The following is a 12,643-nucleotide window of genomic DNA, read 5'->3' as shown; positions in this document are numbered from 1 at the left end:
AGGACCTTAAACCTGAAGAAGAGGTGACCATGTGGGGACATCATGGTCATATTCACACATCTGAAAGATTGTCTCAAGACATTTCATTCTACAAATGTGTTTTTGAGCATCTGCTATGTGTCAGGCACCATGCCAGGAGCTAAGGATACAGAGAGTGAAAACCAGAACAGATCTCTAATTTCTGATGTTTCTTGACTAATGGAAGAAACCTGTCTGTTTTTCCAGAAAGCACAACTCCAGACAATCAAAGGCAAGTGGAAGGACATGGGCACCATTCAAGGAAGCCCCTTCTGGACAGAAGGCTACAGCTTTGTAAAGAAGTGAATAGACAAAAGTTCCGAGGCTCCCCAGAGCTGGAAAGAATGAGTTAAGGAAGGATGACCACCTCCCAGGGAGTAGTAGCTCAGGGGACTAACAGGCCAATGCTAATATTGCAGAGCTAGAGCATGCCTGGAGCCAATGACATTAATCTAAGATTTGTTTAGAATTATGCTACATTCAATTTAGCTGACAACAAAATTTTTAAAACTTAACATTTTAGGATTAACAGCTAAATTTTGTATGTAAATGATGTCATACCTTAAACTTATGAGTAAATGATGTCTAATTTCTCATTTAGTAATAGTTTGTTGTTGTTGTTTTGAGATGGAGTCCCACTCTGTCTCCCAGGCTGGAGTACAGTGATATGATCTCGGCTAACTGCAACCTCTGCCTCCTGGGTTCAAGTGATTCTCCTGCCTCAGCCTCCCGAGTAGCTGGGATTACAGGCACCCCCCCACCACACTTGGCTAATTTTTCTATTTTTAGTAGAGAGGGAGTTTCAACATGTTGGCCAGGCTAGTCTCGAACTCCTGACCTCAAGTGATCCATCCACCTCAGCCTCCCAAAGTGCTGGGATTACAGGCGTGAGCCACCGTGCCCGGCCTTAGCATAATAGTTTTTAAAACCTAAGATTTAATAAAAATCCACATTACTTTATTTATTGATTGATTTTTTGAGATGGAGTCTTGCTCTGTTGCCTAGGCTGGAGTGCAGTGACACAATCTCTGCTCACTGTAATCTCTGCCTCCTGGGTTCAGGCAATCCTCCCACCTCAGCCAGACTATAGGCATGCGCCATCACACCTGGCTAATTTTTATATTTTTTGGTAGAGATAGGTTTTCACCATGTTGGCCAGACTGGTCTTGAACTCCTGACCTCAAGTGATCCGTGCGCCTCGGCCTCCCCAAGTGCTAGGATTATACATAGGCGTGAGCCCCTGCGCCCAGCCCACATTAATATTTTAAATAACAACTCTGTAACAACTCTATATTAATGACTTATTTCAACTGTACTCTTCTCTCAGCTATCCCTCAAACTACTGTATTTCCAGTTCCTTGATGTAGCTTCAGAGTTGCTCATTCCACTCCCAAAATTATCCTAAAGAAATAATTCCATTTCTTCTTCCAGAAGAACAAAAGAGGGAGGGGTGGGGAAACTAGTTGCCTGAGATGCAAATAAACAATATTTATAAAGAAAAATACTACATAAAACACTTCAGTAGAATGCAGTCCTTTTCATAGAATGAAGCAAGGCATAAAAAATTAAAAATATATAATAAGAGAATATTTAAGGTAAACTGAGAAACTATCATATATAATTATGCAGGTTACATAGCAACATGGAAAAACGCTTACAATGACATGAGAACAATACAAACTTGTATAATTCTAGCCATATAAAATTATGCACGCATATGATCAAAAAGTAGGAAAAAAGAAAATCCAAGAATTTTCTAGAGTATTAGAATTCCCTTTTTAAAAAATTTAAACTTTCTATTTCACTGTTGGCTGTACAATACTTTTATAATAAATTTATCAGGAGCCAGCCAGGCGCGGTGGCTCAAGCCTGTAATCTCAGCAGTTTGGGAGGCCGAGGCGGGAGATCGAGACCATCCTGGCTAACACCGTGAAACCCCGTCTCTACTAAAAATACAAAAAAGTTAGCCAGGCATGGTAGCGGGCGCCTGTAGTCCCAGCTACTCAGGAGGCTGAGGCAGGAGAATGGTGTGAACCCGGGAGGCGGAGCTTGCAGTGAGCCGAGATTGCGCCACTGCACTCCAGCCTGGGCGACATAGAGAGACTCCATCTCAAAAAAAAAAAAAAAAAAAAAATTATCAGGAGCCAAAATAACTAATTCATTACAAGTGTAAGAATTTGTACATTCACAAGAAATGAAATAGTAAAAGGTGACACACACAGTTTGATCTTCACATTCAGTTGGTTGTCCTTTATAAAGCTATTTAAGTTCATAAACAATCAAAAGTAAAGATAATGAGATTCATGTTATTAAAAGTGCTTAACATTTGTGGAAAGCAAAAAGGACTTTGTACAGCAACCGCCCATGAACTTTGGGTAAAAGCAAAACTAAATTTCTGGAGTCTATTTTGCTTTTCACCTTATTTGATCTCACTTAACATCACTCATGCCAAGTTGAGTTTTTTTCCTCTTCTTTTCCCTTCTCCTCAAGTTCATAAAGTGAAAAAAAAAAAAAAAAATACACAGCAGCTCTGTTACAGTCCTCACTGTTCTCCCAGCAATACTACGTATGAAATGCGGCTTTCTGGAATGGGCCACAGAGAAAATAAGATAAGAGAAACATCCAAATACTACCTGTCACCACAGGGATCACCAGGACTGAGTTGACTTAGGGCCGAGAGATCTGGGCTCAAGTTTTCCGCATCTCTAACATGGAAATAATACTGCTTGCCCCAAAAGGTGATGTCACAAGAAAGTCCCTAGCACACGGTGATGCTCAAGAAATGCACATCTCATCCTTTTTTCCCACCTCCTGACACACATGTGCACATGAGCTCTGCCCATTCTAAAACCACAGGGGTCCTTAAGTCTACTATTTCCCAGATGCCCACTCCAACTTTCTCTACCCTGCTCTCTGCCTTGGCAGGCTAATCATTATGAATCACATCAACAGGTCCCTACAACCTTGACCTCTGGTTGGGTTTAGCCAATGCTATGTCCCAGAAAGAGATCGGGGGAGGAAAGGAGAGGCGAGGGAGGGAATAAGGTTGGGAACTCATTCTACTTGCGGCGTATGCGTCCCTCAACCAAAAGTCACTGCTCCTCTCTAGGTAGCCTCTTGACACTTGATAATGACAATCTCTTCTGGCTCCTGATAACTACTTTAATCCATTTTCATCCATTTGTCTCTTTGGAGCTAGGGGTAGTAACAGCTCCACCATCACTATAACCCTAACCCTAGGTTCCTGCACTATCCCTTATGGTTTTCTCTACATCCTGTCCATACCTCTTGAAGTAAACTCTCTTGGAATTATCCTAAGTTGAGAATGCCAACTTTTCCTGTTGGGACTCTGACAGATAAAGTCCTATCTATAGAATTCCAGAATCATTTATATCTTGAATCAACACAAGGAGAATGGCAGTTCTGGGGTTTCAGATTGAGATGCACATGCAGGCAGGATCTGATAATTCTAAAATACTCCCAAGTATTGATGATTCAAAACTCCCAAGGCTAGCCTGTGTTCCCCCAATAGGCCTGAGTTGGTCCCACAGCTGAGCCATTCTCTTCAGACCCCAGAGGAATAACATCAGCTTCTAAACCCTTGGGACCCTGTGAATTGAGCAAGAAGTTCTAGGCCTCCCCATGTTTTAAGTCTTCAGTCCAGCCTCAGTCAGTGAGTCCCAGTTTTATCTCAAACTAATAAAGGTGTCCAAATTACCAATCTCTCAGAGACTGGGGGAAGGGGAAACATAGCAGCCTCGCAAACATCCCATCTTTTCTATTGTGCCATGGTTTCATGTGCCATGGTTTCACGTGGAGTTAGAAAATAGAGCACAAGAATGGACTCTCCAAAACCAAAGGGCTGTGTTAGCCTCAGATGGAGCGAGGAAAGAATATGAAGTAACCCCCCTACACACACCTTTCTCTCCTTCCCAATTCCCAGAGCGAGTGAGGAAATGGGGACCTAGTTACCCAGGGTAAGTATGTAAGGCAGAGCCAGGACTGAATAAAGGCAACTGACTGCCAGTCCAACTTTAATGACAATGGTCATATTTTCTCCCATTTGGTCTGGGCTGTCCAGGTGCCCAAAGGCGAGTTAAAGGAAATACCCCTCAGTTGAGTCCTAGCCCACCATAATGTGTCAGACTTTTACTGGTTTAAGACGCACTTATGAGGTCTAGAGTGGCCCTAGTCATCCCAAGACTGAAGAACTCACAGAAGTTTCATCTATTTCTATTGAGTCTAAAGATACAGATCTAAGGACAGCCTTAGCTGTCAGCACCCACCACGTGCAGAGGGCTCTTCCAGATACCCCGGTAAGTTAAAAAGAGTCATCCTTTTTTTTTTTTAATTTATATTTTAAGAAGACCAGAGAAGTAAATACGAAGTACAAGAGAAAGGAGCTGTACACAGAGCATTACCCAGCAGAAAGGCACTAAAGCAGCAGCATAGTGGCACATTAGGAGCTCGTTGCTCTGGGTCACACTGTGACATGTGAAATATGGAGCATGCCCCAGCCTTTCCAAACCTCCATTTCTTCATCATTAAAATGAGGTCAATAACACTATCCACTATTAATGACACCACTATTTACACAGGGTTAATGATACATGTAGCAGTCCTTAGCACAGTGAGTGACATGCTATGAGGGCTCAATAAATGCTTGCTTTTATAATCAGACCAAACTGAAGTTGGTTAAGCCTCCTCTAGCTGGAAATCAAATTCTACAGCCTTACTGGCATCTTACCTGCACCCTACGGCTTAAAAGCCTTTGTAATATACTTCCTCTAAAAGTAAACAATACTAACAAATGTAACGAAACATAGCAGTAAAACTATGCTAGTAAGATCACTGAGATAGAAATACTTCATTAAATAGATGCTTTAGAACCTATATTCAGAGGGGAGTTCCATGAGGGTGGGTGTCAGCCAGGAGTAAGTTCAGTAAGGGACTGAACCATTAAAATGCTAACAAAACCTCAGGATAGCCGGGCGCGGTGGCTCACGCCTGTAATCCCAGCACTTTGGGAGGCCGAGGCGGGCGGATCACGAGGTCAGGAGATCGAGACCATCCTGGCTAACACGGTGAAACCCCGTCTCTACTAAAAAAATACAAAAAATTAGCCGGGCGAGGTGGCAGGCGCCTGTAGTCCCAGCTACGCGGGAGGCTGAGGCAGGAGAATGGCGTGAACCCCGGGGGGCGGAGCCTGCAGTGAGCCGAGATCGCGCCACTGCACTCCAGCCTGGGTGAAAGAGCGAGACTCCGTCTCAAAAAAAAAAAAACAAAAACAAAAACAAAAAAAAAAAAAAACAAAAAAAAAAACCTCAGGATAATTCATTAGGATCACAATATGCAGACTAAGGAGGGAGTTTACATCTGAAGAAACCAGGGATCCAGAATCTGAAGAGAGGGACTTGGGAGATGAAAGTGAAGAAAGCTTCTTCAGGTACTTGAAGGGTTGCATATGTTATATATGATGGGAAAGACTAAGGAAGTCCAGTGGGTCAAGAGTCCCAGGACAAATATTGTGGCTTCCTATGAGGAAGACTGTTCTTGTGCTAACCGAGAGGTGTCCCCTACGTAAGAAGAGGAGTTGGCATCTCACCAGTGGGCATACTGGAAAACCCTGTGGTCACTTCCTACCTGAAAGTCTGCAATCCTAATGTCTTATTTGGACACCAGAAATAAACATAATTGGGAATCAATAGAGTGCAGCTCCTATTGGCCAGCATTTCTCACCCTGGTAACAACAAAGCCTTCAGAGAATAATATAACAGCTCAAATTTAGTCTGCTATTACATTTACTTGGGCAGTCGTATTCCATTTGAGAGGCATTCTAGTTAAAGGTAAATAACAACTCCATAATTTTTTTTCTTAAAGATAAATTAATCAGCCCAACACTATATCAAAAAAGACACAAGGATAATCTGTCACATGATTTTGAGTAATTATGCTAAGGGTTTCATTTAATCAAAGGCATCATTGCTTTTTTGCTCTGCTAGGCTCAGAAAACTAAACATTGAAAAAAATCAAGAAATATTCTAAAAATCACAGCCACTGAGAAGAAAGTGATTCAACATTATATTTTCTTTGTTCCACCTGCCAAAAATGATAGAGTGAATTTGGAACTGAGAAAGACAAAAAGAAACAATTCAAGAGTAGAAAAAGACATATGAAAGACAAGCATGAGGCTAGGTGCGGTGGCTCATGCCTGTAATCCCAGCACTTTGGGAGGCTGAGGCAGGTGGATCACTTGAGGTCAGGAGTTCGAGACCAGCCTTGCCAACACGGCAAAACCCCATCTCTACTAAAAATACAAAAATTAGCCAGGCATGGTGGCAGACACCTGTATTCCCAGTTACTCAGGAGGCTGAGGCAAGAAAATCGCTTGAACCTGGAAGGCAGAGGTTGCAGTAAGCCAAGATTGCACCACTGCACTCCAGCCTGGGTAACAGAAGGAGACTCTGTCTCAAAAAAAAAAAAAAAAAAAAAAAAAAAAGACAAGCATGAGAGTTTAGTGACATTAACCACCCAAAGCCTTCCTGAAACTCCAGATGTGTGATTTGTATACCTAAGCATATAGTCAGTCTCCACCCGCGTTTTCTTTTTCCTTCACCACAATGAGTTGGGTAGCAGAAGAGAAGGATATAAAGGCAGAAGCTCATCTTTCATTCAGTCTATTTGCTGCCTTTGACGGCTATCACAATTCAGCACACAAGAATGTTAGTGCTCATCACCATGGAGGCAATTGTAATGTCAAACCCAGAATTGTGGAATCACAAAATACAAGACACATGTAACAGGCTTTGGGATAGGAGGGTGGGAGTGGAGATCCAAATTACCAGGCAAGAAATGCAAGTCTTTAGAAGCCCGTTTGAAGCAATTCAGATTCTTAGTCATTTTTTTTTCCTTTCGGAAAATTGAGACACTGATTATTTCTAGTTAATCTCTTCTGTTCATAGAATATATTATACCAGAATTCCAGCCTTCAGACCCAGTGAGAAATGAATGCACTATTAAAGGATATACAATCAAGTATAGATACCTTCATTATAAAGTGTAGCTTTCACCTGAACTGGAGAAAGCAATCTCTGTCCTACATCATGCAGTATTTCATTGTAACTCTATCCCTCAAGAACTACTAGACTGGGGAGACAAGTCAGTCAACAGGGTGCTAAGTGCTATCACAGAGGTAATCTACTTTATGCTCCAGGAGAAATGGAAAAGGAGAAGTGGCGCCTACCCAGCCTGAGGGGTCAGAGAAGGCTTTTGGAGGAGGGGCACCTGAGATGAAGCTGGAAAGGCAAGTAGTGTTGGCCTATGAGCAGGATAGGGTTTATTCTATGCAGAGGGGCACAGGGGAAGCCAGGAGGACCAACTGGAAACCCAGAAGCCTGGGGAATGCTAACATTTCAGGGCTGGCCTGAGGACTTGGAGACCAGAAAGCGGCCACAGAATGGCGGGTCAGAAAGACAGAAGGGCTAAGGAGGAGGGCCTTTCAAGGCAGAAGTCGCTCACAGTGTGAAGGAATGCAAGCCAAGTCAGACAAGGGCTAAAGGCCTAGACTTAGGTAACCACAAAGGGCCTAGGGTGCCCTTTGCCCGAGACATTTCAGGGAAGCAAGTGGCAGTGACAGAGGCCAGAGTACAGAGGGTTAAATTGCAGGAGGTGAGGAAGTAGAGACCATGGATAAGGCTACTTGCAGGAAGCCTGGCTAAGAACAGGGAGTGAGCTAACAGGAAATACAGGATCAAATTGTATTTTCCAGCCTGAACCTCTTCTTTAAGCTCCAGACTTTCATCTCCTCTTGAATTCCTCCTTTTCCCTCACCCACTACACTCAATTAATATTCTGGCCTCCCCTCTACCCATTCTCCATACAACAGTCTGGGTGGTCTTTTTAAACTATAAATCAGGCCATCATACCACCCCATACTCAAAATATACAATGGCTTCTCACTGACCTTAGAATAGAATCTTAATGCCTTGCTATGCCCTGTAAGTTCTTGAGTGATATGGGCCCTGCTTTGCGCTCCAGTATCCTCTCATACACCTCTCCTCCTCTTCGTCTTGTACCAACCTGGTCTCCTTTCAGTCCTTGAATTCATTAAGAACAGTCCTGCCTTAGGATTTTTGCCCTTCCTCCTTTACCAGGAACCAGTCCTAGGTCCCCAGGCCCTTCCCAAGCTCTGTCCATTGAGGCAGGAGCCTCTTCATTCCCTCCTGTGTTTGCACAGGTCCTGCCTCACTCTTCTCAGAGCTCCCTCCACCATTTTGTGCAAATAAACACCCACACACCCCAAAATCACCTCCCATCCAATAGATGCAGGCAAAGAGTGAGTCACCTATAAAGGAATAGGCCACTGCAAGTGCTCTTCCAATCCCGTGCCCAATGGTTTACCTCAAACCAACTTCTTCAGAGCCCAGGTTTTCCAGCCTTCCCAGTGGGATGTTTCCTGGGTCTCACTACTAGGGGCTTTGATGTCAAAAGACCCAGGCCGTAGCTCATTTCTCTGCTGCCAATTAGTTGTGTGCCCTTTATCAAGGCACCACTGCATCAATTTTCTTATCCTAAAAAAGATAAACAATGTCTCCCTAGCCTTTAAGAAGCTCACCACAAAGGTGTACTAACACCCCAGTTCTCAGCTCCCTCTTCCCTGACCCATGGACCTCTCTCCCACCTTTGCATCACTTGCCTTCTTTACCAGGAACAAGTCCTAGGCCCCTTGGCCCTTCCCAAACTCTGCCCATAGAGGCAGGAGCTTCTCCATTCCCTCCTGGGGTTGAGCAGGTCCTGCACCTCACTCTTCTCAGAGCCACCTCAACCATTTTCTGCAAATAAACACCCACACACCCCAAATTCACCACCTATTCAGTAGATACATGCCTCTTCTCAACCATCTGTCCTTTAGCCTTGGTCACTAGCTCCTATCCTAGGCCTGGTATACAAAAGCCTCCCAGACAATCATGCCCTCTCACTCTCTTCTCCAACACTGCTGGCAGGCCACTGACACCCAGGGCAACCTTGGAAACCGTGGTTTGAAGACGGCAGAGCGTCATTAGTCTGGGCCCCCTCCATCCCCACAGGTGACTGGATTTTAAATGAGCACAGAAATGTCTACTGTTTTAAGCCACTGAAGTTTCAGCAGAGTTTATCTATTACAGTAGCTAGCGTTTCTCTACACAATACAGGCTGAATTAAAATGGCAGCTGGAGAGAAGGGAGAGGACTCGTGGTAATGAAGAAAGCCTGGAGCTAGGATTAGGGATAGCCTGATGACCATCTCCATTTCTGTATTACTTATCCTCTTCAAAGTACTTTAAAATATGTTTTCTCATTTGACACACCTTCATCAATACTATTGTTACTAACAATTCACAAATGAAAAAAATGGACTTAGCGAAGTTATGTCCAAGTTCCCATAGCTGATAAGTGGTGAAGCCAAACTGGACACAGGACCCCTGACTCTTAGTCTAACAGCATCTTCCCTACAGCATCTAATCTCTCAAAGCCACATTCTAGTGCCACATCAGACACACTCAACTAAAGTACAAGGGTGCTAGAATGAAACAAAAAGGATAGGTAGTCTGGTAGAACTGATAAAAGGTAGATTGTGGAGGTCTCTGTAAATATCAGACTGTGGAGTATAACTTTTATTCAAAACACAATGAGGAGCAAAAATCAACTCCCACTTCCAAGCTCCACACAGTAATTTTATACCTTATCTGCCTTCAAAGACCTTACTGCATCATCTACCCTTGGCTATCAGTGGATGCCAATGCTCCACTTCACACAAAAAAATAGAAGTTTCTACAAGGGCAAAAATTCCAGCCCCCTGCACCTTTTTTTTTTTTTTTTTTGAGATGGAGTCTTGCTCTGTCGCCCAGGCTGGAGAGCAGTGGCGCAATCTCGGCTCACTGCAAGCTCCGCCTCCCGGGTTCACGCCATTCTCCTGCCTCAGCCTCTCCAAGTAGCTGGGACTACAGGTGCCCGCCACCACGCCCGGCTAATTTTTTTGTATTTTTAGTAGAGACGGGGTTTCACCGTGGTCTCGATCTCCTGACCTCGTGATCCGCCCGCCTCGGCCTCCCAAAGTGCTGGGATTACAAGCGTGAGCCACCGCGCCCGGCCTGGCCCCCTGCCTTCTATAGACTTCTCTGTATCCCCAAATAGCCTTTTCTCTTTCCGCACAGTCAAATGAAACAGGCACCCCTCCTCTGGCAATGCTACTGGCCATCTCCTGTGCATGCCCCTCCATCCACAGAAGAGACCCTGTTCAAGCACTTATCCTTTCTCTTCCTGAATCTCTGATTTTTTTCCTTTCTCCTGGCTCTTCCTTTCCTCGGCCTCTGAACATGCTAGAGCCCCTCTCATCCTAAAATCACCCCTTCCTTGGGAAGCCCATAGCCCCCTCTTATCCTCGCACTTCCTAGCTGAGCTCTTTTAAGCATCAGCAGTGAAAATGCATCTCTACTTCATTACCATGGATTCTCTACTCCACCCCTACCCACGGTAATGTGGTGGTGGGATGCTGAAACATTCACCTCCAGTGATACCTCTTAGGAGCTAAATCCAATGGACAATTTCCAACATTTCTCTTACTTTACCTTTTCATGGCACTTAACACTGCTGTACTCCCACCTTCTTGAAATTATCCCCTGCCTTAGTTTCCATGGCCCCATTCTCTCTTGATCTTCCCCCTCTCTGTCTACTCCTACTTGGTTTCCAGTATAGTCTCCTCCCCTCTGCCTCCCCACTAAATGTTAGTATTTCCTGGGGTTCCATCTTTATACTTCCTCTTACTCTACATACTATACTTTCTGTTTGAAATCATCCACAAATATAACTTCAGCTGACGGCTACACACTGGAGACTTCCACAGTGTGTAGCTGTGGAAGTGTAGCTATATCTCCACAGTCCAGACCACTCATGTGAGCTCTCCGTAATCTGGCTACATGTGCCTGCCAGTATTTCCACCTGGATTCCACGGGTGGAATTCCAGCTCAAAGTCAACATGGCTAAAACCACAGCAAGCATCTTGTTTATCATGCTTGTTCCTCTTCTTACTGCATCCGTAAGGAGAGCATTTATTGAGTACTGTATCAGTAAGGGCTCTACAGAAAAATAGAACCAATATGAAACAACTATATTTATATGTGTGTGAATGGATATCTGTATGAATACACAGTCATACTCACACACTAAGATTTATTTTAAGAACTGGCTCATGCAATTGTAGGGCTGACAAGTCTTAAATTTTGGGCAGACCAGCAGGCTAGAAATGGAGGCAAGAATTGCTGTTGCAGTTTTGAACTCCCCTACTCGAACAAGTACCCAGGAGACAGGGTCTGGCCTCTCACCTCTATATCCCCAGCATCTTACACAGGCTAGACACACAAAAGAAGCTCAGTAAGTGTTGGCTAATGGCCAAGTGGGTATAAAGTGAGATGTTATTAAATGAGAATGGGACAATAGGAAGAATCATCATGGGGAAGAATCAAGACTTGACCAAGGACTATGTTACAAATCAAGACATAGCCCTTCTGGGGCATTCATTTGCCAGAATTACTGCATCACTACACCCATGACTGAACAAGGACCATTACACAGATAGAAGCATATCCATTCAATACTATATTTGAATGTCTCAACAACCCTGTTAAGTTGGCATGGCAAAGGTCACATTTTATGAGTAAAATTGAGGTTCAAAGATTAAGGGTCTTGTCTAGGTTGCTACAAAAAATACCTACAACGAAATGTCTTAGTTGTTCAGTGACATGCAAGGTAAGAGGGACCATTAAAACAACAGAAAGTTGGCCGGGAGCGGTGATTCATGCCTGTAATCCCAGCACTTTGGGAGGCCAATGTGGGTGGATTGCTTGAGCTGAGTTCAAGTCCGGCCTGGGCAACATGGTGAAACCCTGCCTCTACAAAAAATACAAAAATTAGCCGGGCATGTTGGTGCACACCTGTGGTCCCAGCTACTCGGGAGGCTGAGGAGGGAGGACTACTTGATCCCAGGAGGTAGAAGCTGCAGTAAGCTAGGATCACACCACTGCACTCCAGTCTGGGCAACAGAGCGAGACCCTGTCTCAAAAACCAACCAGCTGGGCGTGGTGGCTCACTCCTGTAATCCCAGCACTTTGGGAGGCCGAGATGGGTGGATCACGAGGTCAGGAGATCAAGACCATCCTGGCTAACATGGTGAAACCCTGTCTCTACTAAAAATACAAAAAATTAGCCAGGCGTGGTGGTGGGCGCCTGTAGTCCCAGCTACTGAGGAGGCTGAGGCAGGAGAATGGTGTGAACCCAGGAGGCGGAGCTTGCAGTGAGCCGAGATCGCGCCACTGCACTCCAGTCTGGGTGACAGAGCGAGACTCCGTCTCAAAAAAAATAAAAATAAATAAATAAAAAAACCCCAACGACCAAAAAAAAAAAGTCAAAACCAAAAAGTAGCAGTTCAGTTCAAAACTCCTTATCAACCTAAACCTGCAAAAAGTAATCTTCTACTATTTACAAAGAATACTTTTTATTATAACTATTGTTCTGATTTTTGTACTATATCATGGTATGTATTGTATTATTGGAATTATATATCCATTGTTGTAATAATAAATTTCTAGTTA

General features: G+C 44.0%; 1 protein-coding gene across 21 annotated transcripts in view; it reads right to left on the bottom strand.

Annotated features, from left to right (window-relative positions):
* Nucleotides 1-12,643, bottom strand: part of ZHX3 (zinc fingers and homeoboxes 3) — a 145,026-nt gene that overhangs the window by 120,448 nt on the left and 11,935 nt on the right. For 7 of the 21 annotated variants that reach the window (XM_055265859.2, XM_055265858.2, XM_055265865.2 and 4 more), the window contains exon 1: nucleotides 6,590-6,751. The exons of 11 other annotated variants lie outside the window; for them this stretch is intronic. The gene's annotated coding sequence lies outside the window, so the exon portion shown is untranslated. Of the gene's footprint in view, nucleotides 1-6,589; nucleotides 6,752-12,643 lie in introns of those variants that run through there. 3 more of the 21 variants (XM_055265863.2, XM_055265876.2, XM_055265875.2) reach the window with 1 other exon arrangement.

The sequence above is a fragment of the Symphalangus syndactylus genome, chromosome 24, assembly GCF_028878055.3.
Source record: "Symphalangus syndactylus isolate Jambi chromosome 24, NHGRI_mSymSyn1-v2.1_pri, whole genome shotgun sequence".
NCBI lineage: Eukaryota > Metazoa > Chordata > Mammalia > Primates > Hylobatidae > Symphalangus > Symphalangus syndactylus.
This window is presented reverse-complemented; position numbering and strand designations above follow the sequence as displayed.